Here is a 16,088-nt window from a genome sequence, read left to right on the forward strand (position 1 = left end):
ACGGCAAGGGCCACCGCCTCTTCAGTAGCAAAGATTTTATTAGAACATATTATCCCCAGATATGGAATAGTGCGGGTGATAGACTCTGACCAAGGTTCGCACTTTACCTCAAAGGTTGTTAAAGCGCATACTACTGCTTTGGGTATCACCTGGGAATATCATACTCCGTGGCACCCACAAAGTTCAGGAAGGGTAGAACGAATGAATCAAACCTTGAAACAACAATTGTCTAAATTAATAATAGAAACCAAACTATCATGGGTTAAATGTCTACCGTTAGCTTTACTAAATATAAGAACTATGCCAAATACGTATACGGGGATTTCCCCTTTGTCGCGTTAAAGGGGGGGGGTAAGGGGATTCTGATATTCAACTTGCCTGCCAGAGCCCTTCCAAGGACTTTCACTGAAACAATTTCGCAAAGTTGAAACAATAGGTAATTTATTCAAGCGACAGGTATCACAGATTTGGAATTGCCGTTGATAAATTCACTGTCTACAAAAGTTGAGCTCAAAGTAATAGTTTAGCGCTTTAGTTAATAATGTGTTCCCGGGGATACGTCTGACAAAGTCAGAGGCGTGACTCTTACCAAAAAGGCGTCCCTTCTTGGGGGGGGAAGAGAGGTTCAGGCCCGTCGACCCATCCGTCAGGTGAAGTTCTCGCTTGGCTCCTCCTCCCAAAGAGAGTTTTCAAGTGCCAATTTTTATATGTTTCGAAATCTTTTTGCGAGGTGGGACTAAGTCAATTATTGTGTATCGATTGGCTCTTGGCATGGAATGTCGTGTCGTCAGAAGTGGGACTCAGCAGTGTGACATCCTTTCAGAGCAGGCATCTTGGTATGTGTATTCGGGGGCCATCTGTGCTTTGTCCAAAGCAATCTCTGAAGCAATCTCTGGCTGCGCCGCAGCGCCCCACAGATCACTGAGTTTACAGTGATGGGCTATCCCCCCTTACTTTTGTCTGATAAGATAAGCACCAGTTATTTACTTCCTTTGTTAGCTCTTAGCTCTTCGGCTCTTGATGCCTCAGTCGAGAGACACCTCAGTCCCTTTGTCTTTCGTCTTGCATTCGACAAGTCCAGCAAGGCCATCGATTACATTATCCACCCCGTGACTTTAGTCACATCTTGTCAAAAAGGAATATTAGATGAATTTAGGTTCAGACGGGTTGAGGGGCTCATCTTCCTCCCTAATAGGAGAAGGAATTAAAGGTACATAATCAGGGTTATGAACTTTAAGCATTCTAATATGCATACTAAAAGTTTTAACTAGTGAAGATTGTACACGATAAACCCACACAAATAACAATAAGGAGTACAATAAACATCAATACATATTGAATCAAACTTTGTATCCATCCACTAATGTTTAGTCCAAGTCCATTAAAAACTTTCGAGATCCACTCCCAGGTCCATTCCCAGGGCTTCTGTTTCATATTTTCACGAAGTTCTCGAGACTGTTCCACTGTCTTACACATTTCATCCATGGCTTGATGTAAAGTGACGGATACATTTGGGATAGAAACACAACAGGTTTCATCAGGATAGGAGGCATTTAGCCATCCACAAACACCACTTTCTTTTAACAAAATCATATCTAAGGCTAACCTATTTTGAGGCATCATTTTGGATGTAGCTTGCAGCTGCAAGTCAACTGCATTAATTGCTGTTTTTGTCCAGTTTGCTAAGGATTCTACTTGCCATGTCAAATTTTATATATATATAATCGATTATTGGTTATTACTGTCCAATAACCCCAAAAAGCTTTCATTCCCAAGTTTATTCTCATTGCTGGTGTATAATAGCTCGGCCAGGCAAAAAGATTACCATTTTCTTGCATAGAGTTCCACATTTGTGACTGTCTTTTAGCTCTATGTCCTCGTGATTTTGTTAAGGATTGAATGAAATTGAAAGCTATAGTCGGACACGAGCTTGGAATACCTAGAGTACATTCTAATCCATCCCAACAGGGTTGAATGTAGTCTGATATTTGTCTATTAGAACACACCCATACAGTTTCAGGCGGTGCAGGCAGCATTAAAGTGCTACACGTACTATTTTCGAGTTCATCGAGGCTATTATGTCCATTTAGATAATGTTGGAAAGGAACTCGGCATCTTTTGGCCTGTGGCTCAGCATTGGTGCTAGAAACTATATGATATGCCCATGTGTTAACCTGTTTGGGATCCACTTTTATAATACAAGAAAAGGGAGTCCTTCTGCAGGGGTCATTGGCAACATAAGACGAGTGGTTCCCTGAGTCCAATTCATCATTCTAAGAAATCCTTGTAACAACTTAAAGGCTGTGTTTTCCTCTATCATACCCAAAGACTTTTTTGTTTTTTGATTATAATCTCTATGGAACACATGCACAATTATTACACCTAATATGTAAACACATGTTAAACTTACACATATTTGTCTACCACTGCCAATGCATGATAGAAGATTCATATTGACAATTCTATAGTAAATTATAACTATCAAAACCACAACAAAAGAAAAGTATTTTGCATTATAAAAACAGTAACCTAAACAATAAAGCAAAAAGGTGAAAAAGGTCACATAGGTCACATAATATACAAGTAAAATTAGAAATCAGTATTCCTATCAAAATTAAATCACTATTGTCCTTTTTGTTAGATTGTTTTGACCTTCTGGAAACTTTGGTTCACAGATGATTCCACAGACTAGGACTAGAAGTATCAATCAGCAGTCCTTGATGGCAGTCTGTTTTAACACGTGACAGTCCATGTTTTTAGGCATAGTTTCCCAGCATTTGGAAAATACCTGTAAATAGAAAAGAAAGGAAAATGCTCGGTTGTCATTGAAACCGGCATATAATAGGTTAAAAGGTAGGTACTATCCATCTAGTACTGGTTCGATGCAGTTTTCCAGAGCTATCTTTCGCTTCCCAAGCGTAAAGATTTTTTGGTTTTGTTAATACTAGTGCCACTGTTCCAATCTGAGGCATTTTGACCAGCACTGGCTGCCCTGTGTAAAAGCCAGTAGGGTGTTCTGGTTTTACGTCTGCCTTTGGCATCAAAGTTGTGTCAGAAGCAGAGAAGGCTTTCATTTTGGGACAGCCGTCTCCGGTCCATCTATTATTTAATTGATAGATGGCATTGGATAGTCGCAGATGCCACCCAGATTCATGGGTTTTAGCAAATCGCTTAACTAACCCGTTTGTTCGCTCAGCAATACCATTTGCTTGGGGGTAGTATGGAGTATGGAATACCCACCGAATTGCTTCTTCTTTTGCCCAGTCTTGTACCACTGTGGCTGTAAAGTGTGATCCGTTGTCACTTGGAATCTCCTCAGGAAGGGGGAGGGTGCTGAACCATTCCTTCAGGCTGTAAACTGTGTTATCTCCTGTTGTAGCGGGGACAGCTGTTACCATGGTAATTCCTGAAACAACTTCCACCCCTACTAATATATGTTTTTTTACCCCCTGAGGGTCTCAATGGACCTATGTAATCAATTTGCCAGGTGTGCCACAGTGTTTTTTTATTTCAGATGTGCATGGGAGGTGCCTTACTTGGATGATCTTTGTTAAGTCGCCGGCGACACTGTGAACAGGCAGGGACCACTTGTTCACACAGTTTTGTTGACACAGGCCATCCTTGAGCTATGCCTTCCGGATACAAATCAGCTCGGCGGTGTGCCCTCGTTTTACATGTAGCCATTCAAGTAAACATTCCCATTCTAATTCATCACTTAAAATATCAATTTTGTGTATCCGTGTGAGGCTATCAACTTGTTGATTGAACTGGGCAGCAATAGAGGCTGATCAATCATGCCCTTTCACCCAACCAATGTGCAGTATCCTTTGTTCTCCTATTTTTAGCAATTGTTTCCAGCTGTCAGTTTGCCAGACTGGGACTCTATTTACCTGCCAGTCGTTGGCTGCCCAGTGGCTCACCCACTATGTGGAGTCCTGGCTGGACAAGAGGGGACATAGCTTGGTGCGTTGAGCAACCCAGGTTCTGATCCGGAGGTGAGCCTTGGGAGCAGCTGACACGGAACCCTGCTGGGAAGGCAGAGCGACGAGCTCGGGACACTGGAGCAGGGGGAACGTCACCGTTTCCTGCCGCACTGTCACTTCCTTCCTGCCATGTTGCTGTTTCCTGCCACAGTACTGTTTTCACTTTGAGATGCAGCTCTGCACCAATCACAACGAGTTGCAGTAGTTTTGCCTATATATGGATTGGGGGTTTAACCATTCAGATGCTGTAATAGTTTTGCTATATAAACCTTGTTTTTGCTGACTAATAAAGGTGAACGATCATACTCATATTGGGGTCACATCGTTACAACGGATCCGTAACCCATGCCAACACCACTAGGTAGCTCCTTTAAAAACAGCATATGAGTCAGTGTAAATATAGTCAGCACCGTGTTGTGCAGCTAATAAATCTGCCCTAAGCTCCCCCACTTGTGCACTTCCTTTACCTGTTTTGTTGACCTGTTCTCCCGTGGCTACTTCCAGCGCCACTGCAGTATAATTCCACTCCTTGTTTCGCCTGTAAGATGATGCATCAGTGAACCATATCCCTTCGAGGTTGCTGGTTTCTGTTAGAGGAAGCGCCTCCTGAATTGGAGATGGTTTGCTTGGAGGAGTTTGGAACAGCAAAGTACTGTCTATATCTTTTTGTAATTTAGACACTTTAGTGCTGCCCTCTGTAATAGGCATAATGTCATGAATGCTTTCCAGATAGGCGTACCACTTACAGACCGTGGGCTTTTGGGCAATGCCAGCAGGCGGCACCGTCCCTTTACAAATTGTGTCTAGGAGGCAGAAAGGTCCCCGAATGATTACACTCTGGTTTTTTTTTCTTATTTGTTCCACTCGCTTTACAGCTCGTACCAAAGACAATAGTCCCTTTTCCAGGTCTGAGTATCGCGATTCAGTATCATTAAAGGACTTTGAACTGAACTCAAGTGGACGCTCAGGCCCTTCAGGTCCTCTTTGCCAAACATTACAGTGAGAACCGTGTTCACTAAATCCCCATTCCACATGAATTGGATCAGAGGGATGTACAGGACCTAGCTGCTGAAATAGTCTCAATTCTTTCACCAGTGTCTCCAGGGCATTAGAATGTTGATTTGTCCACTCCCATGATTTCTTTTTTCGCTGTAAATTGTAATGGGGTCGAGCAATGATAGAAAATCCAGGGACATGTTTACGCCAGTATACTAAAGTTCCTAAAACTTGTTGCAATTCCTTAACATTAGAGGGGTCCTGTCCTTGTTCTATTTTCTCCAGTGTGCCAGGAGGGATAGATAAGGCTCCTTTGATCCAGCAGACCCCGAGGAATTTAACTTCCTGTGCGGGTCCCTGACACTTGGATGGGGGAATTTCCAGACCCAAGGTTGTTAATTGCAATGTCACATCATCCACAGCCTGTTTAACAGTGTCAAATTGTTCCCCTCCAATCAAAAGATCATCTATATATTGATATATAGTAACGTCTGATGGAATAGGAATTCCACTCAGTGTTTTAGCTAAAGCATTGTGAGCAATGGTGGGGGAATGTTTATATCCCTGAGGCAGCCTGTTAAAGGTGTATTGTATCCCTTTCCAGGTAAAAGCAAATTGGGCCTTATTGTCACCGAAAATCCGGGAATAAACCTCGTAACACCAATGTAGTGTTAAAAGGCAGGCATTCTTTATTGCGACGTTGGATGCACGGGGGATAATTCCACGGAACGTGCATACCCCATACCCTTTCCGTGCAGTTTATATAGATCAAAATATACATATTCATCTGATTGGTTGGACTTTTTGCATTCCCATTTCATGATTGTTCGACTAACGTTTCTCTTAACCAGTTCATCCTAAGCACACCAACCTATATTGGGGAAAAATATTTGGACAAAAACATAATTTAGTAACTTCTCACAATTTGCTTTACTCCCAGGGGTTTTCCATTGTTTTTTAACATAATCTATTTGTTCCTGCCACTCAACAACGGGAACTTCTTCGCAATGAGTACAGTCATTGTTGGGTTCTTTGTTACTCAGATATGTTGTCAAGATTCCCCACGGGACTGATTCTCCTACCGCCCTTGGGATTGGAAGACATGCAGTTATTTGGGTCACGTTTTGTATATTTGCAAATTCTTTTATAAGCCCGATCATCAAATTTTCTTCTGGAGTCCTCCTTGGGAGGTATATTAATTGTTCTGCTTTTATTGGCAGTGAATCAACGTTTTCTGTTCTTACTTCTAATACACTGAACAGTGCTCCTATTATCATCAGTTTCCAGATCGAGATACAGTTTCCCCGCATTTTACAGCAATAACTACTCTTTTTAGATACATTTCAAAGTCAGTTTTGCAGTCTCTGGATCTCTATTGATGACTCTCCACGAAGGGGCCTTCTTCACTCGAGTGTAGTGTATCCATGGTTCCACCCCTTCTACTTTGATCGCAGTGTAAGTTAAGAGTACCTGAAAAGGTCCTTTCCACTTCTCCTGCAGTGGTTCAGAGTTCCAAGTCTTTATGTACACAAAATCACCTGGTTGATACTGATGCACAGGTGTATCCAAAGCAAGCGATCTGGTCAGCACAACGTATTTTCAGAGTGCTTCAAGTGTTTTTCCTAAAGAAATCAAATACATTTTTAAATCTGTTTCCCCTGCTATTTTCATATCCCCTGGGATTAGAGGAGTCTGATAAGGTTTGCCATACAAAATTTCGTATGGACAATCTTTAGAACTTGGTTGAATTCTGATTTTCAGAAGTGCTAATGGTAAAGCTTGTGGCCATTTTAAAGACACCTCTTGACAAATTTTACTTATTTATCTTTTTAATGTTTGGTTCATTCTTTCAATTCTCCCACTTGATTGTGGCCTCCAGGGGGTATGTAAATCCCAATTTATTCCTAAAATTTTACTTACTTGTTGAACTATTTCTGCTACAAAATGTGGTCCCCTAGCGGAAGACATGCCAATTGGTACCCCAAACCTTGGTATTATTTCTTTCAGCAATATTTTAACCACTTCTCTCGCTTTGTTGGTGTGACAAGGAAAGGCTTCCGGCCATCCAGAAAAAGTATCAATTAATACTAATAGACACCTGAATCCATTCTGCCTGGGCAGTTCAGAAAAATCAACTTGCCAATAATCTCCTGGGGTGTTACCCTGTTTTGTTACCCCTAGGGCTGCCCTTTTCCGATTTAAAGGGATTATTTTTGAGACAAATTGGACACTTGGCTATTATTGATTTAATTACTCCTGTCATTCCTACACACACTGCAGATGATTTTAGGCTCGAGACCATAGCATCTACACCCCAATGTGTCTGCGCATGCTTTTCTTTTGCAAGTTCTAACATGACTTGCAGGGTTACAATTACTTGTTTTTCTGGCGTTACCCACCACCCTTCTGTATTTTGTGATGCCTTTAATTGTCCTGCCAATTGCTCATCCAACTTACTATATTTTGGTTTCAGATTCGGGATTTTTATTTGTTTTACTGGTACTAGTGCAAGGATACCTTGCTCCGCAGCCTCCTTTGCTGTTTTGTCTGCCAATCGATTACCTATGTTTACAGCTGTCTGACCAAATTGATGAGCCTTGCAGTGCATCACTGCCACTTCCTTTGGTTTCTGCACCTCTTCGAGGAGCTAAAGGATTTCTTCTTTATGTTTTTTCGATGATCCTTGGGCTGAGAGCAGTCCTCTTTCTTTCCAGATGGCTCCATGAGCATGAATCACACCAAATGCATATTTGGAATCAGTTCGTATATTTACCCTCTTTCCTTCTGCCATTCACAAGGCTTGCTTCAACGCCACCAGTTCTGCTTTCTGTGCCGAAGTATTTTCAGGTAGCGTTCCTGACTCCAGTACCTCGGTGGTGGTGACAACAGCATATCCGGCCATTTGTCTTCTTTCTTGCACAAAGCTGCTTCCATCTGTGAACAACTCCAAATCAGGATTTTCCAGAGGTTCATCTTTCAGGTCCGGTCTGCTGGAATAGACTTGTTCAACAGTTAGCAGGCAGTCATGTTCTAGATTTTCTGTCGGATTCTCCGTCGACAGAAACATTGCTGGATTTACGATGGTTGTGGTTTTTAATTCCACATCATCTTGCTCCAGCAAGACAACCTGATATTTCAGCATTCTGCTGGGGGATAGCCAATGACCCCCCTTTTGTTCTAAAACAGTTACCACCATGTGTGGTACATACACCACCATCTTTTGGCCCATAGTCAATTTTTGATCTTCCTGAATCAGCAATACTGTTGCTGCCACAGCACGCAAACATCCCGGCCATCCTTTACTCACATTTTCAAGTTGTTTAGAGAAGTATCCTACTGGTCGCTTCCAAGATCCCAGACGTTGTGCCAGCACTCCAAGGGCCAGATGCTGTCTCTCATGGACAAACAGTTCAAAAGGTTTGGTTAAATCGGGTAAACCCAAAGCAGGGGCCATCATCAATGCTTTTTTAAGTTCTTTAAACAATTCTTGGTATTCAGGTGTCCATGTCAGATACAAATCTTTGGATTCTCTTAAAGCTTCGTAGAGTGGCTTCACATATAGTCCATAGTTTGGAATCCAAAGCCGACACCATCCAATCATTCCCAAAAAGGTTCTCAGCTCCTTTGGACTGTTAGGTTCTGGGATTTGGCAGATGGCTTCCTTCCTTTCATTACTTAATTGCCTTTGCCCTTGAGATATTTCAAATCCCAGATAAATCACCACTTCTCTTCCTATCTGGGCCTTATTTCTGGAGACTCTATATCCTCCTTGGCCCAGAAAATTCAACAAACTGATAGTAATTTCAAAACATTCTTTTTTGCTTTCTGCTGCAAAAGTGCTGGAGTACTGTGTCCAGTTCTGGGCTCCCCAGTTCAAGAAAGATGAAGAGCTACTGGAGAGAGTCCAGCGGAGGGCTACGAGGATGGTGAGGGGACTGGAACATCTCCCCTACGAGGAGAGGTTGAGGGAGCTGGGCTTGTTCAGCCTGAAGAAGAGAAGGCTGCGAGGGGACCTTATAAATGCCTACAAATATCTGAAGGGTGGGTGTCAGGAGGATGGGGCCAAGCTCTTTTCAGTGGTGCCCAGTGACAGGACAAGGGGCAATGGGCACAAACTGAGGCACAGGAAGTTCCGTCTGAACATGAGGAAGAACTTCTTCCCTCTGAGGGTGACGGAGTACTGGAACAGGCTGCCCAGGGAGGTTGTGGAGTCTCCTTCTCTGGAGATATTCAAGACCCGCCTGGACAAGGTCCTGTGCAGCCTGCTGTAGGTGACCCTGCTTCGGCAGGGGGGTTGGACTAGATGACCCACAAAAGTCCCTTCCAACCCCTACTATTCTGTGATTCTGTGATTCTGTGATTCTGCTATCAGAATATCATCCACATATTGTAACAATGTCCCCTTTTCCTGGTTCTGTCTTTTCCATATTTCTAATTCCTTTGCCAACTGGTTTCCAAATATTGTGGGGCTATTTTTGAATCCTTGTGGAAGTACAGTCCATGTCATTTGCATCTTTCGTGCTGTTGTAGGGCTCTCCCATTCAAAAGCAAATATGCTTTGACTTTGTGCATCCAGAGGTATGCAAAAGAAGGCATCCTTTAAATCTAGTACAGTAAACCATTTATGTTCCTCTTTCAGGGATTTCAATAAAGTATAAGGATTGGCCACTACTGGGTGTATATCTTGAACTATTTGATTTATAGCTCTTAGATCCTGGACTAGTCGATACTCCCGTCCCCCAGTTTTCTTTACCGGTAATACAGGAGTGTTATATTCTGACTCGCATTGTACCAAAAGCACATATTCCAAAAATTTCCTGATTAACCCCTCTAATCCTTTTCATGCCTCCCACTTAATAGGATACTGTTTTTGTCTTACCGGTTTGGATCCGGGTTTTAAGGTCACTTTTACCGGTTTAGCCAGTTTAGATCGTCCTGGAACTTCACTTGCCCAAACCAAGGGGGTTACGGCATTTTCCACCTCTTCTGGAATTCATTCTTCTTTAAAAGAATCCTGTAACATAAACACTCTTGCCTCTCTGGCTTTTGATTCAGGTATCAATAATTCAATTTCCCCATTTTTAAAAGTTATTTGTGCCTCCAATTTACTTAGCAAGTCTCGCCCTAACAAAGGCAAAGGGCATTCAGGCATATATAAAAACTGGTGTGTTACCCACTGTTTTCCCAATTTAAATTTTAATGGTTCCAGAAAAGGCCAATTTTCTCTTTGTCCTGTCGCACCAACGACATCTACCAACTGATGGCTGCATTTTCCTTTACATGTGTTTAATACCGAATAAGTGGCTCCTGTATCTACTAAAAATTCTATTTCTTCATTCCCTAGCTTTAATGTAACCAGGGGTTCAGCTAGGGTTGACTCCCCCGGTCCTCTTCATGATTACTCATCTAAGGTCATCAATTTAATCGCGCGAAGAGTCGGATCTAATTCCCCGGCCTTAGGACATTCTCTTTTCCAGTGCCCACGTTCCTTACAAATAGCACATTGGTCTGGTGCTAATCGAAGATTTATCCTTTCCCTTTCTCCAATATTCATCCCTCTTCCTCTTCCTCTTCCTCTGCCTTTTCTATTATTCCCAGTCAGAGCCGCCAATAACTTTCCATCTCTCCGAGCCTGTTTTACTTCCTTCTCTTTTTCTCTATTATTATACACAGTCCATGCTACTTCAAGCATTTTTCCCAAATCTCTGGATTCAGGTCCTTCCAATTTCTAGAGCTTTTTCCTAATATCGGGAGCCGATTGACCCATGAATATGGAGGCCAATTGTATTGCTTCGTCTGGTTGTTCTGGGTCCAGATTAGTATACTTTCAGGCAGATTCCTTCAGTCTCTCCATGAAAGCTGAAGGAGACTCATTTAATTCCTGCCTTACTTCATAAATTTTTGACCAATTTATTGCCTTCGGCATCGCATGTTTAACACCAAACAAAATCCACCTCTGATATCTGGTCAACATTCCTCTGGGTCCCGGCTGATTCAGGTCCCAGTCAGGATCTGAAGAGGGAAAGTTCTGATCTGCCCTTCCCTGCAAATCTCCATGGGCGTGAGCTCCCTCTACCTGTTTCTTAGCAGTATTCAATACCATCCTTTTCTCTGTGCCATCAAGCAAAGTATTTAAAATCACCTGCAAATCATTCCAATCAGGATCCTGGGTCCTAATTATTGTCTCAAAGACCTTTGCTACTCTCTCAGGGTCTTCTCGATAAGTGCCTGCTACCTCCTTCCACGACCTTAAATCAGTTATTGAAAACGGAACCTTTACTGTCACTGGACCAGTATTTCCTACTGCCTCTCGGAGAGGAGCCTGGAGGGGAGCTGGCTCCGCTACCTCCCCTGTCCTTCCCCGCGTTCTTCCCGAAACCAGGCTAAATCCTCCCACCCCCTCCCCCAGAGGGGAGGTGGAAGGGCTACCGATCTCAGATTCCTTTTCCTGATTATCCTCCCATCTCCGACGCGGTGCCACCATTAGCTCAACATCATCCTCCTCAGACTCAAATTTCAAACAGTCTTTCCCGACGCTACAAGCGGCGCAGCATTTTTTGAACCTTTTTCACATTTTCCCTTTCCCAAAGCCATTACCACAGAACTATGCGGATGTATCCCACACTGCCTTTGCCATTCCGAATGATTTCTCAACGAGAAAAACAAATCTACATATGTCATTTCTTCCCATTTACCTTCCCTTTTACAAAACAACATCAATTGCAAAATGGTATTATAACGCAGTGTCCCGTCCTCCGGCCACCTCTCCCCGTCATCCAGAGTATATAACGGCCACCAACGATTACAACACTCAATTAACTGTTTCCGAGTTAAAGGGTCCCCCCCAGCTCTTTTTAGTGTTTTAAAATACATCCCAAAGGCGTGCCCCTTGGGATGGGTCTTTTACTCGGAAAGGTGCCCATCCTTCAAATGACCAGTGGTAGTGATTGTGCACTATATCACAAACACTAATCAGAGGGACCCCAACCCTTGTTGGAGCTCCCTTTGGGATCCCAGCCCCCTGCTGAGATCTTGGAGACTTCAATCCCCTGTTGAAGACCTCCCCCTTGGGCCCCGCTCCACCGGCTTTCACCAAGGAGAGACTTTCCACAAAGGTACCTTTTAGCCCAACTCTACGAGGCTTTCACCGCGATTTATGAGCAGGCATATATTATACCTAAAGAATGCCTTAATTAAATTCCAGGGGACTTACTTGGAATCCTTCGGTCTGGGGATCAGAGGTTCTCCTCGAGAATCCCTCGATGCCGGCTGGAGGTCCCGTGATCCCGCGGATCCGTCGGTATTCACAAGCAGGATCCCATCTGGGTCGCCAGAAACTGTCACCGAAAATCCGGGAATAAACCTCGTAACACCAATGTAGTGTTAAAAGGCAGGCATTCTTTATTGCGACGTCGGATGCACGGGGGATAATTCCACCGAACGTGCATACCCCATACGCTTTCCGTGCAGTTTATATAGATCAAAATATACATATTCATCTGATTACATAAGCCCTTCCTTTCATAGTCAAATCAGTCCATTTTCATACACTCCTCCCACCCGCACTTGCGCAGTGCCTCCTAGTGGTGGTCGTCGGGGGTCCCAAGATGAAGGCTTATCCTCTTCATCACAGTTTCTGCGCAAACTCAGTCCTCTTCTGGCTCTTGTCCCTGCGGCACGGGTCGTCTTGACCAGTTCTAGGCAACTGCTAGTTTTAATTAAAACTAACTTCTTTGGGGGGAGATGTATGACTTTTTGCTTCAATTAATTCACACAATAGATAGGTACCACAAATACACCTGCAACTATTTGGTAACGCTATTTCTATTAAAAATCCCCCTTCACCATTATTGTTTAACATTAATGATTACCTAGGGACTAAACCCTCTGTTCCCAGACCTAATGTCCAGATGGGCAGGGCTGTACAAGGGACATAGCAGCATTGTTCGTGCTTTATGATTAACTAATTCCATCACCTTGGTTACATTATCATGTTCCTGGAGTGGAACCATAAAAACATATCTTTTACGTCTATAGTTGCCATCCATGTGTGATATGCTTCCTGTATCTGAGTTACCAATTCTGCAATGCTCGGTACAGCTGCAGTTAAAGGTGCAGTGTTGGCATTTAATCGCCTGTAATCAATCGTGAGTCTCCACTGTCCGTTTGGTTTTTTTACTGGCCAGACAGGGGAATTATAGGGTGAGTGTGTACGAGTGATGATGCCTCGGTTTTCTAAGTCTCTTACCACCCCGTCAATACCCGATTGCGCAGCTGCTGGTAAGGTGTACTGCTTTGTGTGTGTAATTTTTGATGGTGGTAAAGATATGGACATTTCTAATAAATTAATTTTTTTAGGCTCATTCTCTTTAATTTCTCGCCCAGCAAAACTCCAAACTGAACCATCGGGGAGTTTCCACACTCTGCCATACAACAAATCAAATCCTAAAATATTAGTGTCGGCAGCACCAACCAGTACTTCAGTGCGGGTTAATCTTTGTTCGCCCGGGAGCCACAGGGTAAGTTTTGCTGTAGGGCATTTCCTTATGACTCCATCAATGCCTGTAAATTTTACTTTACGGCGACCAGGTTTTAGATTTAAGCATGTTGCAGTCTCCTTGGTGATTACCAAAATTTGAGCACCCGTATCAATGAGAAAATTTACAAAAACTTTCTTTGGTCCCACCGGGATGGCAATTGCAGGTTCGGGAGGTGTATCAGAGAGCCGCTGTATAGCTAGTACCCACCGAGGAAGGAGGCTCACAGCCCTCCCCGGGGATATGCATTTTTTTGCCTGAGGGTCTGTTAGATCAATTAGCTCCTGCTGTGAGGCAGAGGGTGCAGTGTTAACAGGAGTTGCTTTGTTTTCTGCCGGCTGACCTTTCTTTGTTGAATTCAGCTTATGGCTTAACGACTGTACGAGAATTTTTAGGTCAGTCGTGGATATACCAATCAATAGGTGCCGTGGCACCCCAATAGCTCGAGCTTTACGCCAGAGCTCGTTAAGCTCCTTATCAAATTTTAATTTGCATTTGGGCTTAGCCTTAGGGCTGTGAATCTGGCGAAGTCGCCGAGGTGGCGGATCAGATAACTGTGAGGATCTGACCCATCCCATCCTGCGCCCGTAGTTTACTATATCTTGTACAAATTCACTCCAAATGATTACTTGATTTTGATCTTGGTCCTGATCCTGATCTTGCCTTCGACATGGGCGTTGGCCTTGTCTGGGGCGAGCGACTTGAAGTCGATCTTGTATATTGGCCACATATGTTTTTAAACTGTCTGGGAGGCCTTGGATCAGTGGAGTTAATCTTGCTGGATCTATGGGGGCTAACATTGGGGATCTTATTAACACATCCCGCTCATGATTGCTTGTATGCAGGCAGCCTTTTGCACAGATGTCACCAAATCAGAGAACCCTGAGGTTTTTATAACAGAAGGTTCTCCTCTGTCATGAGGGTCTATGCCACCAGCCTAATAAGCAGCTCGCATAGTTAATGAATAATTATGAGTACCTGGAGTGGTAGTTAGGAATACTCCAGGACCCCAGTAGCCTCCTGCTTCTTAAATGTTTAAAGCTTGACAAATCCAATCTTCAAACGAACCGTACGCTGGCCAATATAAATGATCTTGTCTTATCTGTTTTTCCCCCCAAAAAGACAAAGTGCGTCTTAAGTAGAGCTTCACCAACTGATGAATTTGGATCCACCCCTGAATACATCTGGAAATTTTTCGACCACACACACAGAGGCACACCAAATTTTCAACATAAATCCAAATATTACAAAGACTTATGAACAGACAAGGACTTACAATAATATTCAACATTTAACAGACAAATTCCCGAGCCTCGGTTTCCAGAAGAGTGCTCTCTTCTCAATTCTGTTTTAAGAAGGATACTTTTTTCCCTTGACTTCCCTTTCCTAGAGGGGTAATCATCCCAATATTTTATCATTAGTCCTAAAGGACTATCTGGGGGTATATCAGGTAACCCTACCTTAAAATTACCCATGGGAGCAGAGGATTTACTCTTCTTCTGTCCCATCTTCCGAAAGTGCCTTCTCACACACTCGGGTAACCCTACCTTAAAATTACCCATGGGAGCAGAGGATTTACTCTTCTTCTGTCCCATCTTCCGTAAGTGCCTTCTCACACACTCACACTCGCTTCCCTTCTTTGGTGGCTTATGCCCTCGCGGGCTATAAGAACCGCACTACTAGAAGGTCCACACTCGCTTCGTCCCAAAGGACATCTCAACTGCTGCACTTCAGGAACCCTTATTCCCCGACCGAACGGAACCACATATACTTACTCGCTCCTGAGTCTTCGTTCGGATCTTCATGCACAAAAATTACGGGGAACTGCAGTATATTCCTTTGCTCACTTGTCTTAGAAATTTGGTCGGATATCCAGAGCCTGTACCGCAGGAGGTCCTCCCCAGGACCGTCAAAAGACGGGGGCGCCCTCCTGGAGATAAAGCCCCGCAGCACAGGAGATCTGGATCCGAGTCACGGCACCAAATTGTTATAGTCAAAGAGACTGAAATATTTTAAATTTGTAAAAAATTTATTTAAGGCAAATGAGCAAAGCAGCGCTGGGCGGCCGGGGAGTCTCCTGCTCCACCAACAGTCCGCAAATTCAGGAAATTACAGTCCATATTTTATACTTCCACGACTTCCTCCTTTTCGGCAATCTCCTCCCCGCTTTTTACGTCTTTAGTCCTTTCTGCGCAAACTCAGTCTTGTTGCTAGGAGGTCGGTCCTCTTCTTCGGCTGGTCTCGGGATTAAGGCAGTAGGTCTTCCTTAAGCAGCTTTATCTCTTGCGCTTGTGTATTTTGTTCGTCTTGCATAATTCTATGCATTTCTTCCTTATCAGTACATTTCAAGGCTTACAGCTATCACAACAGGATATCGCTCAAGGTCTACAGCTAACATCGGTTTAGACATTTAGCAATATACATAAATCTTTGACTACAAGCTCTATTTGATCAGCAAATTATCTGTTCCTATCTTTCGTTAACTATTACAGTGAATGATTGCACAGACCACAATCTTGTGCTCGATCAGAATCATTTTATTGCTCAAGTGAATACCTTATATACTAATACG

The 16,088-nt window shown here is 43.3% G+C and overlaps 1 long non-coding RNA gene across 1 annotated transcript; it reads right to left on the bottom strand.

Annotated features, from left to right (window-relative positions):
- Positions 1 to 6,528: 6,528 nt before the first annotated feature.
- Positions 6,529 to 15,655, bottom strand: LOC142365703 (uncharacterized). Its single transcript, XR_012766572.1, has 4 exons — positions 15,292 to 15,655; positions 12,193 to 12,316; positions 9,859 to 9,993; positions 6,529 to 6,601 (listed from the first exon to the last, which is right to left on the bottom strand). It is a non-coding gene; the product is annotated as an uncharacterized LOC142365703 (long non-coding RNA).
- Positions 15,656 to 16,088: the final 433 nt, after the last annotated feature.

The sequence above is a fragment of the Opisthocomus hoazin genome, chromosome W, assembly GCF_030867145.1.
Source record: "Opisthocomus hoazin isolate bOpiHoa1 chromosome W, bOpiHoa1.hap1, whole genome shotgun sequence".
NCBI lineage: Eukaryota > Metazoa > Chordata > Aves > Opisthocomiformes > Opisthocomidae > Opisthocomus > Opisthocomus hoazin.